At 48.8% G+C, this 14756-nt stretch overlaps 1 protein-coding gene across 1 annotated transcript in view; it reads left to right on the top strand.

Moving 5' to 3' along the window:
* LOC115941562 (homeobox protein engrailed-1) overlaps positions 1-7028 on the top strand; it is an 84080-nt gene extending 77052 nt beyond the window's left edge. The window contains exons 4-5 of the transcript XR_014143644.1: positions 5267-5326; positions 6289-7028. The gene's annotated coding sequence lies outside the window, so the exon portion shown is untranslated. The remainder of the gene's footprint in view (positions 1-5266; positions 5327-6288) is intronic.
* The last annotated feature ends 7728 nt before the right edge of the window (positions 7029-14756 follow it).

Genomic DNA, 14756 nt, shown 5'->3' with positions numbered 1-14756 from the left:
TGTCAAAACCCATAGAATGTGCGACACAAAAAGTGAGTCTTAATGTAAATTACAGAGTTTAGTTAACAATAATGTTTTAATATTGGCTCATCAATTATAACACATGTACCCCTCTAGTCTAAGATGTTAAAAAATAGGGGATATTGGGGTTTGTGCAAGTGTATATGGGAACTCATATTTTCCACTCAAATCTTTTTCTTAAATCCTAAAACTGCTCAATAAGAGGATCATTACTAAAAAAAAAAAAATGATGCACCTCTAGGTTCTCCTGGAATTGCCAGCCACTAGGAATGGACTCAGCACCCCCAGGCAGTGCCAAAGTCTTCCCTTTTTTGCACCTGTCCCATAGAGCCTGCAGGCTTCCAGAAAAGTCTTCCTGACTTACCTCCAGCAAGGGAGCCAGATTCCCTGAAGAAGGCAAGCCTTGGGGTGGGGGGGACCTAGCACAGGAGGAGGGGGGGTCCTCTTACCCCCCTGCTCACGACCACACATGGGCTTACTCTCAAGTAGGTCCTTTTAACTGCTTCTCAGCTGGGGTGTAGTCATTGTCAAGTCAACATGTTACCTAAAATATGTTGAGAAGGCACCACTTTTAGACAGAGTATTCAAGGCAAACCCCTTCTTGTGTTGTCCTGGTGTCTACTATGACTTCCATTCAGGGTATCGGTAAACTGAGGCTCAGAGACCAAGTCCCACAGCACTAGATGGCAGAGGGAGGACTGAGTCCAGGGCTAAGGATGAGCCCTCATCGTCACACCCATCTGCTCCGCTGGGTGGACAGGCCTCCTGGCCTGCCCCTCCCCGCTCCCCCTCCCGCCTCCCCCAGCGCACCTCCTCCACGTCCAGCCCTCTGGCCCCAGAAACCCAGCCCCGTGGTCAGCTCTACCTGTCCCTCGCCCCGCCCCGGGCCTGCATCTGCCGTCTGGACTTTCCCACCCTCCTGCACAAAGCCACGTGTTTGGGAGGTAGGAGTTCCCATTTACACTGCAGCAAAAAATGAGAAAAGAAATTTCGTCTTAGATGTTTACTTAAAAAAAAATCCAAAGACTTATCTCTGAAAGTGTACACACAATAGCAGATGTTGTTTAAAAGGCTTGTAGGACATTCCCAAAAAGTTATAAACATATCTTTCAGTGGTTATTTAAGATAAACAGATAGAAGTCACATATTTTTTAGTACAAGAGACAGCTTGTTGTTTGGAAGCCAAATAAAGATTCCTGAGTGTGAGATGCACCTGAAAAAGATTAGGAGATCGTATCAAGGACATTAAGCTGGGGCCAAATCTAACATGCTTTTCTTGGAGCTGTGTCTCTGCAAAAAATAAATAAATAAATAAATAAAAATGGGTTCCATCTCCATGCAGGGGACTTAGGGCTGATAGGGGCTTAGGGGACCTTTTCTCCGCACCTCTGCTGTGTTTCCCTTCTCTGGTGCCAGGCCTCAACCACCTGGACAGGCTGCATGGCTCACTTCTACCTCACGGCTCCACTCAGCCAATGTTTGCTGAGCACTTCCTGGGTGCTGGGTGCCGCCCAGGTGCCAGGCACACAGACTTGACATGGACGGCACAGTCCGGCCAGGGAAGCCGTTGTATAAATGGATACTTTAATCAAATGCGATCGCTTGTGGAAGCATCCGGTGATGCTTAATCGTATGGGCTTGGGAGCCAGACTCCTTGGATTCAAATCCTGACTTTGACACTTCCTTGCGCTATATCCTGGGGCAAGTTAATTCATCTCTCTGTGCTTCAGTTTTATCATCTATGCAATGGAAGTAATAATAGTACCTGCCTATATAATGTATCGCCTTAAAAAAAAAAGATTTTATTTGTTCATTTGCGAGAGAGAGAGAGCACAAGTGGGGCAAAGGGACAGAGGGAGAGGGAGAAGCAGGCTCCCCACTGAGCAGGGAGCCCAATGCGGGACTCGATCCCAGGACTCCGGGATCATGACCTGAGCCCGAGGCAGACGCTTAACCGACTGAGCCATTCAGGTGTCCCAATGTATTGCCTTCTGTGTAAAAAATTACCCAAAGCTTAGTGGCTTAAAAATCAACTTTTTGAATGTCACGGTTTCTGTGGGTCAAGAAGAGAACACTGGGTGTTATACTCAACTAATGAATCATTGAACATTATATCAAAAACTAATGATGTACTTAGTTTGGCTAAGTTGGCTAATTGAATTTAAATTTAAAAAAAGGAATATGGGCATTGCTATTGGGTGCCTCGTACTCTGAATCTCTCACAAGAGTGTAATCAAGGTGCGGGCTGGGCTGTGGTCTTCTCGGGGCTCCCCTGGGGAGAGTCTGCCTCCAGATTCACTCACACTCACGAAGCTGCTGGTGGCTTCAGGTTCTCGCTGGCTGTTGGCCAGGCACATCAGGCTTTTGCCACATGGATCTGTAGGATACTCACAACCCGCAGCTTGCTCCTCCCAGAGTGAGGCCAAAGAGAGGGAGGGAGAGAGTGGGAGAGAATATTTTTGTTACCTAGTTTCTGACGTGACATCCCATTCCTTTTGTCATATTTTTTTATAAAGATTTTATTTATTTATTTGAAAGAGAGAGAGAGAGCAGGAACAGGGGGCAGGGAGAGGGAGAAGCAGGCTCCCCGGTGAGCAGGGAGCCCAATGCGGGACTTGATTCCAGGACCCTGGGATCATGACCTGAGCCGAAGGCAGATGCTTAACCAACTGAGCCACCCAGGCACCTCCCTTTTGCCATATTTTTTTTTTTATCTAAAGCCAGTAACCAGGTGCAGCTCCCACTGCAGGGGAGGGATTTGCACAGGGCAGTGAACCGGGGGTCACTGGGGCCACCCTCGAGGCCATCCTGTGGTACCCCCCCCACCTCATAGGATTGTTGTGAGGATTGGATGAGTTTATCTGTGCAAAATGCTTAGCCCAGAACTGAGTTCTCCTCTCTCCCATTTTAAGATTTAATTGCTCAGATGATTGGAACTCTCACCTCAAAACACACAGGCACGTGTGCACAAACATCCTATCCTCCCATCCTCTTTTGTCTTCTTTTCCCGTCTGTTTCCTTACCCTTGTCGATAAGCCTCATGGCAGTAGGGGTTTTTGTCTGTTGTCTCACACCTAGAATCAGTGGCTGGCGTGTAGCGTTTTCTCTGATAAATCATTATCGGATTGATTGGCAGGATCGAACTGTGCCTCCCTTGGGAGAGGCAGTGTTGCAATGCTATGATCCCACTACTCAGTGGTGGTGGACCCATGTCTTGTTGAGCTCTCTTGCTCTTCTCTATAGCACATACCATCCTTTGTGTCGGACCATCTCCAGCACCCCAGAGGGTCCCTGAGTGCCTCTCGGAGCCCAAGACCATCTTTGATGTCAGAATGTTTCCCACCATGGCTAACTCAACCCCCTCCCACTGCGGCTGAGCAGGGCTGTGATGCGGCCCATGGGTGGCACTCATCATGTGAAGGGTAGTCGGGCCTTCAATCCCGGGACCCTGAGCCCTTCGCTCTGGCCTCTTCAGAGAGTGGCCACTGGCTGAATCTGTCATGTCACGGGAGAAGATGCCCGGGGGAAGGACCGGGGGTGGGCTTAGGGGTGAGTCCCTGATCTGCCATTGAGCCTAGCTTTGACTTGCAATTCCTCAACTTGGCCATGGCCTCTCAAACTCTAAAGTGATACTGTTCACCTGGGAGATCTTGTTAAAATAAAAATCAGAGTTAGCCGTGTGGGGTGGGGCCCGAGATTATGCCTTTCTAACAAGCTCCCAGGCAGTGCCGGAGTGGCTGGTCTATGGGCCCCACCGTGATTAGCAGCAAGGAAACAGACAACAGCAGCTCCTCTGTGCAGAGATCCAAAAAAGCCAGCGTTTCCACTCCTTTTGTGCAGATTCCAACTGAGCGGTAAAGCCACAAGCAAGTAGGAAAAACAAAGATGCAGAATCAAATGTAACTAGGGGTGTGGGAAGACAGGGCACACCCTTTGGATGATGTATAATTAACATGAGCCTGCAGGGAAGGTCCACTCTAGAAGGATAGAGAGCAGGGAATTTAGGTTGGTTGGAAAGAGAAACTGGGGGTCAGTTTGCAAAAGGTTTTGAATGCCAGGTTCAAGTCTCTGGATTTGGTTCTGAAGTCCAGGGTTGCCAAATGCAAATGCCTACAAGCATTCTTTTGAGACAGTAAGGAGTGGTGGGGTCTGCGGTCAATGGCGAGAGCATGTCTATCCAAGGGGGCAGTTCCTACTCAGCTCCAGCTGATTGTTCTCATGGGAGATTATAGTTGGACCTTCCGATTTTTCAAACAAAGTCACGTATTTGGAATTTTATGTAAAATCTTCCAATTTTTAGAAGTTGTGAGGCCAAATGAAATTTATTTGGGACCATATCTGGCTTGCGATCCTGCAATTCATGACCTCAGATAGAGGTAAAAGGCAACCAGTAAAGGCATGGGTCAGGAAGCTGCTTCTTGGAAGAAACCAGTGCCTGGATAAAGTCCACAGCAGCTGAGAACCTTGGTCAGGAGAGAGTGTGCTGACTGTTCACCTGTGATCTGGACGTCCTCCTAAGTAGTCATACTTCCGGGTAAGAGGTCTCCCAAGGACTGAGGGAAGGTGTTCACCTGGAGTAGAGATAATCACCTGCTCTAAACATGAGAACTAAATGTGCCTCCACCTTTTCTGCCATGCCCCAAGGCTGGCCACCTCCGGCATCATTAGAGGGCGTCATGCAGTGTGAGGTCAGGTAGCAGAGGGGAGCCAGGGGATGTTTGCTCACACCTCAATCCGGTCATTTCTTAGCTTGTTGACCACTGGCAAGTCAGCTAACCTCTCTTGCCTCAGTTTCCCTTATTTATAATAATCTTGCCTCTCTCACAGGGTAGTTGAGAATCAAATGAGATAACATAGGGAAACACCACTGTGTCTTGCACAGACTAAGTGATCAATTGATAACGATGATGATGATGATGATGATTGTCATCATCCAGTTTGGGGGCAGTGAAATATATTATCCTTGGAAGGGTCATTAGGGGTCACTCAACCTAATCACTTTACAGGGGGAAACTGAGGCTCAGAGCAGGTAGGTGGTTTGGTCAAGGCCCCACGGGAAGGTGGAGTCAGCGAGATCCACCAGCTCCCACCCCTTGTACTACATGTTTCTCCCCAGCAATGAACACAGGGCCTGGCACGTGGTTGTTTGTGGAATGAATGAATGAACCGATAGCCATGGAAGAACCAGCCATTTCTCTCATTTTCTCTCTGTGTTTATAACATTTCATTCGTGATTCACCCGCAGGTACGTGGAGAAGAGAGAAGCAATTTACATAGGATTCACAGATCCGGGGATGTAGAAATGGTGAAGAATTCACATGGCGTTGGAGCTGGTGGATATTGTCTCTCCAGCCGGCCAGCCTCTTTTCCACCCTCCCTCTCATTCTTCCTTCCATCCCTCCTGCTTCCTGCCTGTCAGTCTGCCAATTATTCTTTCATTCAATCCATTTTTATTGAGCATCTACTACGTGTCAGGTTCTTCAGGCACTGGGGATGCAAGATTGAGCAAAACTGTCAGGATATAGGCAGTTGTTAAATGTTGTAAATACTTACAGGATTTCCTTCATCGAGAAATCCCCAGGCTCAAGGAAGCAGCTGCTCAACTCCCACCAAACAGGGCACATCAAACCCGGAGCACGGTCCCCAGGAAGCTGCCGTCTATGTGCAAACCCCAATTTTCCACAATTTTTGAGTGCCTGCTGTGGGCTGGCACTGGGCTAGGCACATAGATGCCCCACTTCCCACTGACAGGGGTGCAGGATGAATTCTAAAGCTGCTTCTTCCTGCACGAGTTGCTGGATGCTGTCTCGACAACACCAAATATCAGGGGGCGAAACAGAGCAGACTGTGTGCTTCCTGATGTCTCCAGAGACACCGAGATTGCTGTTTCCATAAAGATATTTGGGTTTCCTGTGGATGAAGGAGGCTTCTTTGTCCTTCAGAAGTTTGTTGGTAATGGGGCCAATCAGCATCAATGTGCAATAAAACTGGGCTTTCATCCGAAGGACATGGAATGTCTCTAATGCAAGTGGTGAGAAATTTCAGATATTTTCAAATAGAAAAAGAGTTCCTTGGCAGTATTAGGAAATCATGTCCCTTGCAGACTGAATTTTCCAGGTTTTAGCCAGATGGCAGGGTTTGGAGGCCTGAGTTAGCCCTGTCTGCACAGCTATTCTGGAAATCTGGAAAGACAGCTTCTCTAGGCAGCCAACCGAGATGGCTGAAATGATAAAAAATACGTTTTTTTTTTTCTTTGCTTAACTGCAGGTGTTTTGGCCTTCATTAGCTGCATCAAGGGTCTGTCCTCCCAGAGCCCAGCTCTCTGGAGGGTGAAGCGACTGACAACTTCTTCCAGTTCTGGGCCGAACCCTGCCTCAACTATCTCGCACTGCACTGCAGACCCACCCACTGGTGGAAGAGAAGGCTCTGATAAGGGAAAAAAGACAATATCTCCAAGTGTTTCAAGTACAAGTGCTAGACCCCGTGTGTTCTCTTCTAACAAAGGCCAGCAGAGAAGAAGATGCCGGTGATTTGTTGGTCTGACTTTACCTATTTGAAAAATGCCCTCCATGCTTCAACATGACACTCTCGAGCATTTCCTATCCTCTTGACAGATCCCAGAAAATTCACAAAGCTGCGGACATTATTGCCCGAGATAACTGGGAAGTGGTGTATTCGTGGCGGCACAAATAGGGAAAGAAAATGAATTGTTTGAAAAAAAATGCATGGGCACATAGGAAGACATTTATGCACAGATTTATAAGTTCCTATAAATGCCACTTCTAGAATATTCATCTCAATCCAGAGCCGTTTCTTTTTCTGAAAAGTAATTCTTAATAAAGATTCCATCACCCTCGGTAAACCTTCAAGTATTTCTTTCATATCTTACCCGAGAGGATGCTTCTTTCTCAGTCAGGACTGCTGGTGTCTTGGTCCCCTGCTGGAGGGGTGAAGTTTACTGCTTGCTCCTTTTGTGTGAAGGGAAAATAAAAGTGGGATTCTCTTTCTTCTGGTTTGTTTTCTTGAGCTTGTAATTTTAAAATATCTTCTTTCGGGCCCCTTATATATTGACTACCGTGGCACAGAAGTCAAGCAAAGGGGACTCTGTCACCTGACAAGTCTGCCCCCCGCTGAGACATCAGGCAGGGATATCTGGGTAAAAATCCCAGGCTCGAACGCAGTTGTGTGATTTCCTATGATAAATAGCTTGGACGAATGCTAATCAAAATTACTTTCTGCTTCTACCTTATTCAGCAAGACGAATGCATGACATGGCCCCAGAGGCTGGGGTTTGTTAATTTGCAGATGTCTTTGCTCAGGTCTGTCTAACTAGGCTGGCAGCTCTCTGTGCACACAGGGCGGAGCGTGGGCCCCTCTGTCGTGGGCCCCTCGTCTTCTCCCCTGCTCACCGGATTCTGCAACTCGGGCACCATCCACAATGCCCACTCAGGGAAGCAACTCGGGATCTCTCACATGCTGGAAATGTACATTGCAGACAGCAAAAGGGATCCCGGTGATTTGAAGACAGAGACACTGATGGTGTGCATTACCGTTCTCCTCTCTAGGACACACCCCTTCCAGGTGGACATAGGTAATCAAATGGGCAGGAAGAAATGAGAGATTTTTTTTTTTTTTCCAATCGGATATTTGGATCACAAGATGCAATCTCAAGAGATCAACAGCTTGAGAAACCACTATGCATGTGGGTTGAAGGATTTCAGGAAGAGTCCCCAGTAGGGCAACCAGATCAGTGAAGAGGGTGTCACTGCCGTTTTAAGACTCAGCTAATGATGTCAGGGAAAAGCAAAGGCTAATTTCAACCGGGTGAAATGGTGGATATATGAATAGAGATTGACAAACTTAGACCACCACAGGCTGTGTGCCTCCTGTGTTTGCTGCTTTCAATTTTTGCAGCTTTGTGGGAAGGACCAGTTAAAACCACCTGAAGACCAGGTGTATGAAGGTCTATTTGATGGGACTGAGTTTCCTGGGCGCGAGCCTTGCACGATCCCCACACAGGGACCCCATCTGAAAGGGACGTGTTGGCCTAGTGTGAGAGTGATGCCGTTTCCCTCCTAGGTCTTAACCTTTCCTAGCGAGACAGACAACCAGGAAAGTAGGAAATCGAAACAAGCTATGTTTAGCCGAATTTTACATACCATAATCTCTTTACCATGGTCCAGCAAGGCAGGAATGCTTGGGCCGATCAGTTCTGGTACAAATCCATTCCAGAGGGGAGTGATTTACAACTTAGCACCATTCTCGACTCTTCCCTGAGAGTGAAGTTAAATGACCCAAGAATAACAGGACTCTGCACCAGAACTAGGGAGAATGGTTTTCTAAAGGGTGGTCTCGGGAGTAGGTTTTCACCTGCAGAAACGCAGGCGCGAGCACTGCTCCGAAGTCCTGGTCAGGGTCAAGGCTCATTCCTATTTTAAGAGGTCGGTGGTGTGGTGAGTTATGAGGTCTGAGGGAGGAGCGGGCTTGGCCCAGGGGCCTTTTGTTGCCTTCTTACCAAGGAATCTTGAGTTGATCCAGGCCAGGGATACATGGCTCGTTCCCCCCTCCTCCTGACGCCAAGCCTGGTCGCTGGTGACCGGCCCCATGGAGGTCCTTCTGCCTCCAGCATGATGCCAAAAGATCCATCCCAGTGGTGTTGTAAGGCAAAGGTTGAATGGGTGGACCCCGGCGGAGAAAGAAACAAGGGCAAAGGTTTGAAACACCATTGGTTAAAATACCTCGATGTAAAAATGAGCCTCTTGAACGCGTCTGAGAGGGTCTAAACACCCATCTGACAGGGCTTATAAATAGACAAGTGAGATGTTGAAATTATTTTAAGACAGATGCCTTTTTAAACTGTATTCGGAGCACCTTTCGGGGCTCCTCATGGCACAGTTCCTCGAGCAGGAGGTATTTCATCTTCGGAACATCTGGAACTGTCAAGGAGGTAGCCCTGCAGACCCCAGCAGATGCAGGCACTTCCACATAAAAGTGCGCCAACAAATCATGCCTGCAACTGCAGACCAGCTCAAGTGTTCCGCAGCAGCGACTGAGGAAGCAGGGCTCAGGCGGGGAGCACAGCTCACGGGAGCCCCTGGCCCCCCTCCACTCCTACTGCTGGAATCAACCCTTAAAAAAACAATTCGGCTGCAATTGTTTTTGTTTTAAAGATTTACTTATTTGAGGAAGAGAGAGTGTGCGCGAGGTGGGGGAGACAGGCAAGAAGGAGGAGAGAGAATCTCTCTCCACTGAGAGTCATAGCCCGACGTGGGGGCTTGATCCCACGACTCTGAGATCATGACCCGAGCCGAAACCAAAAGTCGAATGCTTAACCGACTGAGCCACCCTGGCTCCCCCTTTCTCTGCAATTCTTTACGAAGTGGCTAACCAACTGCAAGCCAGTTTGTTTCCTTGTCTTGTAGGAAGTGATTGACAGAAAAGTCTTTTTTGTTCCCCGCTTTGGGGTAACATTTTTCTCCATCCCATAAATCCATAGGCTTGACAGAATAGGGTCAGTTTGTGCTGTTACTCAAAGAATCCCCATGCTTGCTTGCTTTGGGTTTTCCACTGGCCTTGTTGGTCTTTGGGCAGGCAGGGAGGTGGGGGGGGGCGGTCACGGCACCTTGCCCATGAAGGGGGCCGGTGTGGCCCCATACTGCCTTCTTACGGCAGGTAAAGCCATGTGGCAAAGTCAGACCTCCCCCCCCGCCCCGGACGCTGACCACTCGGCCCCAGAAGGGACTTCTTCCATTAAACCCCCAGACAAAACTGATGACACTTTATCTCTTCAGGGGCTAAGGCTCAAGTGTGCCTTCAAAACCTGTGTCTCAATGCATCGCTTGAATTTTTTTTTTTTTTTTTGTGGCTGCATGCCAAAGTGCTACAGGAGAAATAAAAACAGGAGAACCTCACAAGGACTGAGCTGGAACTTTACACAACTTTTCTATAAATTATAGCAATAAAATAAATACTGCTGATAATAATAATAAAAAAAATAATAAATGCCTTGATCAGTTTTATGAAAACATTTGGACCTTGCGGGACAGAGGAGGAAATGAAACTGGATGTTGGAAGCTTTGGGATTTATAAGAACTTCTTTGGCCAACGTAATAAAGACAATCTTCCAGAGTGAAGGGAAAGCTGGTGTTATGATGGAATCTCCACCACTGTCACTGTTTTCTCTCTGTTGTAGTGGCAAGCCAGCCACCACCCTGGTGACCAAGTACATCCTCGAAATTAACTTCCCGGCAGATGAAGTGATGCTCTCTGCAACTTAGTGAGGCGGGTTGCTTGGCCCCTATTAAACCGAGCCAGGCATGCTGAGGGGTGGCAATGATTTCAGGGTCAAACGTTGAAATATCTGGTACCTCCCTAGAGCCAGTGTTGGCTGAGACACCGCTGTTTGGGTGGGAGGGGCAGGAAGCCCCCGGCTGCCATTCTGTGCATCTGTGCATTGGAGTGCTTGGTTCTTTTCCCCTCTGCTTCTCAGGAAAGAATGCCCGAGTGAGGACAGGCAGCCGCACAACTTCTACCACCCTGTGGTAACTTCATGCCATGACATACACTGCCCAGATGGGCCTTCACTGCCATTCCTGTGATAAGCGGCACCCCGGGTGCCTGGGCACCCCATTTCATCCTGCGGTCCACGGGGCGGGCAGCTTTAGTGGAGCTCTGGAGGTCAACAGCAACACGTCTTTGTCAACAGCAAATTTTGAAAGATCTCAGAATCACCAACGCTGGCCCTCCATGGTCGAGGAATTGGCCACGAGACAGACCCAGAACAGGTTTCAGCCAGAGCCCAATGGCGATGTCCCATGTCCAACACCGTCTCAGGGGCCAGTGGTCCAGAAAGGAAAGCGATCTGCCCACTGAAGCTGCCCAAAGCACGCTCGGCTTTTGCATTTTTCTCCCAGCCTGTACATCTCCCAAATATTCCTTTTCCACAGTGTGCCCCCACCCCCAATTTTATATGTAGCAGATGGCCTTCAAACAAATCAAGGACAGAAGCTACAAAAGCCTTAAAGAAAAAAAAAAAGACAGTGAAACTCATATATTTCTTCAAACGATAAGATGAACTACAGATGTTTGCTGAAGGGTGATGCTGCTGCCTATAACTTAAGACTCAACTTAAAAGAAGATTCCACTTGTGTTTAGCGTTGGACAAGCCCGGTAGCTGTCAGGGTGTGATTTATGGAGGTTGTTTGTGAGATTTGATGTCACTGGGGACATAGCAATTAAAACGCTCTGCCATTGGGCCTGCAGAGCCGCCTTCTCTGTGGACCCAGGCATGGAGTCCAGGTGGAAATGCCCTGTGCTCCACAGCCAGGCACGAGGATGGGTGCGGCCATCCCCAGGGTGCCCTCTCGCTCCCAATCCTCCCTCCCTCCCCTCCTGCAGAGTTCTTGGTCCTCTTGGACAAGTCCCGTTCTTACCTGACACCTGCAGTCAGATTAATCTCCAAAGAAGCTTGACAAAGTCACTAAAAGAAACAGTCATCTGTTGCGGGACTCGGCTGCATATAGGAAACAGCTGCTTGCTAGGCTCGGTTTGTAAAGAAGGCAGAACAGCATCACTGCGAAGTGTTTAAAAACGCACGGAAAGCACGTATTGGAAAGGCCAGCGGAGGCCTGTAATTAACACAATGCTCAGTATCTGTGTTTCTATTAAAAGCCGCTTTTCCAGGACTTGTTGTAACTTGGACATAAATATTTATTACGAACTGAAACCGAAGGTACGAGCGAGGCCTTAGCTGGATGCCGTTTGCCCTCCCGTCGTTTGGCTTTCTAAGCAGAGATTCTTAATAATGCAAAGAGAGCGAGGTGTTTTGGATGCACACGCCCACTCCCAAGCACGAGCCGCCGTCTGCATCTGTGCCGAGGCAGACACCTACGCCCATCACACATGTGCCCGGGGCCCTTTGGCAGCTGCTCGGCGCTGGGTTGATGGCAGAGGCCGCAGGGTCCTGGGTAGAAGCAGCGGGAGGAAGCCCCAGCCTGCCTGTGGCCTCTGGAACAGAAATGTGGGGAGCCTTTGAAGTTCCCACAACTCAGGTGGAAGCCCCTCCGAGCGGCCCTGGGAGGAAGTCATTCGTTTTCACACAAAGGGGAAAATTCCTCAGGACCCTGGTGTTTCCACTCAAACAAACCTCTGAAAAGTTGTTCTCCAGAGGATCAAGGACCAGCTGTTCTCCATCTCCGTGAGGCGGTGGAGAGAGGAGCTGCGCTGGCTGGACGACAGCGTGAGAGACGCAAGCTAGACAGGAGGAAGCACGGTGAGGCGGGCCAGGTCCTTGGCACGGGAACCAGGAAGATAGCACGTGGTTTGGCAGTCAGAGGGAGGAGGATGCCCGGTGTAAGCGTTTCAAGATCTGTTCTGTGTTCATGGAGAAGATTGCAGCCCATGGCCTTTTTACCTGCCACTGAGTTCGCTGGGCGGCATGCCACACACAGGACACACAGGCTGCAAGCTGCTGACGGCCCTTGGGTGTACCTCAACTCACACCCAGAAGTTTCCAGGGAGGTGAGAATGCTGCTTATTTGTGTGTGTGTGTGTGTGTTTTTTAAAGATTTTATTTATTTTTTTGAGAGAGAGAATGAGAGAGAGAGAGAGAGAGAGCATGAGGCAGGGAGGGTCAGAGGGAGAAACAGACTCCCCACTGAGCAGGGAGCCTGATGCGGGACTCGATGGTGGGACTCCAGGATCATGACCTGAGCCTAAGGCACTTGCTTAATGACTGAGCCACCCAGGCACCCGCTGCTTATTTTTTTAAAATACCTTAAATGACTTGGTAGTGGACATTCATCTTTTTTTTTTTTTTCCCTATTTTTTTGATCAGGCTACCTCTTACTCTCTTTTCTTGTGTAGGAGTTTCTCGTCCTGTGAATCAGAATTCCTCTCATTTCGGAGGCTGAGAAGTCAAAGCCTTGTCTCTGTCCTCCCTTCGCAGGCTGGACCATCGGGTCTCCTGTTGTGGACGAAGCTTGCCTCATCGTTGTGCTGGTTCACCCCACCAAAGGTAAGCCGCAGGGGAGGCATGTGCATTGTGCATTTTGGCCCGTTAACCAGCTCTGAGCAGACAGACCAAATAATAATAATGTCCTGAACAAATCCTGAGGGATAGGGGGCCCTGGTGGGGGGAGGCGGGGCCGGCACTCTTTCCTGAAACCGTGGAGTCTCGTGATGCAGAGCCGTAGGCTTCACAGGGCTGGATGTGGATCCCAACTGAGTGATCTTGGGCAAGACTCTTATCTTTTCGGAGCCTTGCTTTCCTTATCTTCAAACCACCGCCCCTTACAGGATCGTTGTAAGGATCACGTGAGGCTCAGTGCTCGGCAGATAGTAGGTGCTCAAAAGCGGTAAGCTTTCTGCCATCGGGGGGAAATCCTGAGGAAGGGGCAGACGTGGATTAAGGCTTGCGGCGAACATATCACTGTACTGGGCTGTAACACCATAGCCGCCATAAAAGACCCTCCAAGGGAAAACGTAAATGTCTCACGTGGCAGATTCCTCCCTAGTTTTCTGTTTGCAGGACCTGATGGGGAGGCTGGAATGACAGGGGTGTGCTTTCTTTTCCATTCATGCTCCTACCCCAGATCATTCCCTTCCCTTCCCTGTCCTGTGCTCTGGGGCCACGGAGGCTGATCTGCATGCGATGCATCTCCTGGGCTTCCAGCCCTCTGGTTTCTGCCTGCCTTTGGCCAATCCCAGCCTCCCTCCAGCTCCCACCAGGTTCCAAGAACACCATTCCCTTGAGGCCAATGGATGGATACAGCTTCTCGCCATTGCTAATCTCTAGGGCTTTGCTTTCCCATGGTGCTTCCTTAAGCCGTATCCCTACTTCTGTAAATGGTCCCTTCATTAAATTCTCTTTGCAATCTCATCTGAATGTGCTTTCTCTTTCCTGCCAGGAGACTGAAAAAGAGTGTGACTGGACAGCATCAATCTAGGAAGACTTCCTGAAGGAGGGTGTCTCTTCCCCAGATTTTTGGAGGAGAACCACAGTAACTTGATAAGGGCATCGAATAGAAGGCTGATGTTCCCGCGAGGGAGACTGGAGTCAACAAAGACTTAGGAGTTAGACTCTGAGTGAACTCTTCACGGGTGATGGCAAAGGTCCTTATCAACAGGACATCCCTGCAGACTCAGAAAGGGAGAGAATAATGATGCTAAAAATAGAAAACCGTGTCATTTATTTATTGTCTACTGAGTGACCAGCACTCACAACTGTGTGATAGGTATTATTATCATTTTATGGATGAGAAATGGGAGCTCAGAGAGGGTAAGTAACTTGCTCAAGATGGATTGGAATGATGGATTTGGAATTCATAATGATGGATTTGGAATTCATAAAGCATGGAATTCATAAAGCCCAGGCAAGGCTGCCCAACGGTCCCCACTCTGCCCGGGACTGAGGGGTTCCTGGGACGTGGGACTCTCAATGCTGATTTTTCTGTTAATGGCAGGATCTGTTGGGTGGTTGTGGAGGTAGTGAAAGTGGGTACTAACAGTCATGCCTGTACTAAATAAAGTTAATTTCCTTGCCTCCGAGGACCCCCTAGAGTTGATTGGTAAAAGCGGAAGCACGAAGGGAAGGAAGGAAGGAAGGAAGGAAGGAAGGAAGGAAGAAAAGGAAGGAAGGAAGAAAAGGAAGGAAGGAAGGAAGGAAGGAAGGAAGGAAGGAAGAAAAGGAAGGAAGGAAGGAAGAAAAGGAAGGAAGGAAGGAAGGAAGGAAGAAA

Source organism: Leptonychotes weddellii, chromosome 3 (assembly GCF_054177405.1).
Source record: "Leptonychotes weddellii isolate Sample4059 chromosome 3, ASM5417740v2, whole genome shotgun sequence".
Taxonomy (NCBI): Eukaryota; Metazoa; Chordata; class Mammalia; order Carnivora; family Phocidae; genus Leptonychotes; species Leptonychotes weddellii.
Note: the sequence above shows the minus strand (reverse complement) of the source record. Positions and strands in the feature narration are given on the sequence as shown.